This window comes from Odontomachus brunneus, unplaced genomic scaffold (genome assembly GCF_010583005.1).
Source record: "Odontomachus brunneus isolate Ranch 3 - 2012 unplaced genomic scaffold, Obru_v1 Obru_scaffold_017, whole genome shotgun sequence".
NCBI lineage: Eukaryota > Metazoa > Arthropoda > Insecta > Hymenoptera > Formicidae > Odontomachus > Odontomachus brunneus.
Window position 1 is genome coordinate 591,622 of NW_022639467.1, and position 960 is coordinate 592,581.

Below are 960 nucleotides of genomic sequence, written 5' to 3' on the forward strand. Positions count from 1 at the left end.
ATATATATATATATATATATATATATATATATATATATATATATATATATATTTCATCGAATTAATCGTCAATTAAAAGCTTCGCACGTGGTACACTCTAGATCCTGCAGTTTTATCATCACAGTTAATATCTTGACTCTTTCTCGCATATCGTAGAACGACTGCTTTGCTCAGAATTCGAGGCGCCCCCTTCCTCCCCCTGCCCCTCATCTTCTCATTTCTTCGTCTCTCACATATTTTTGCCTGTTTGCCTGCCGATCTGCGTTGCAAAATCGACAAGGAAAAAATCGAGCCTGGCACCCATCACGTGGTTCTAGAAACGCCGAAATTCGTCTTCTGGCGAATCTTATGACGCTCTCGAGCGGGCAACAGGGCGGAAACGTTGTTATCGTCAACCGAAGTGATCTCTCGTTATGTGCAGAAATTATACAAGGTCGTTTGCAGTCGAAATTACAATCTTGTGGATTATTTGTACCGCAATTTGTCTCAGAATCGTGAGATTGGTCGGCACTCAATAATCTACAATACGTTTTCGTACTGGCTGCCCTACTTATTCTTCTCTCACCGGACGGCAATGTTCAATTCGTTTCCGAAGTCATCCGAAGACTTTACTTAGGACCGTCGATTTAGCCGACCTTAAATCCGTAATATTGGAAAGCTTTCGCCTTAATCGACGAGTGTCTCTGCTCAGTTGACTGTGGCCCAAACCTGTTACAGCATACTGGCCTGAAGATGATAAGTGATTCAACAACGCAATATTTGGAGACTTTGTTTCCCAACATCTACGGAAACGATCGATCTAAATACGAATTTCGCTGGTTTTTGCGAATGGATCACAATTGTTCATCAGCAGCGTATAGATCTGTGAAAAGCAATAAAAAAAAAAAAATAAACCACTTCTGGGATGATATTACGGATTTATCGATGTTAGACGTTCGAAATGAGGCAATTCGCTCGTGG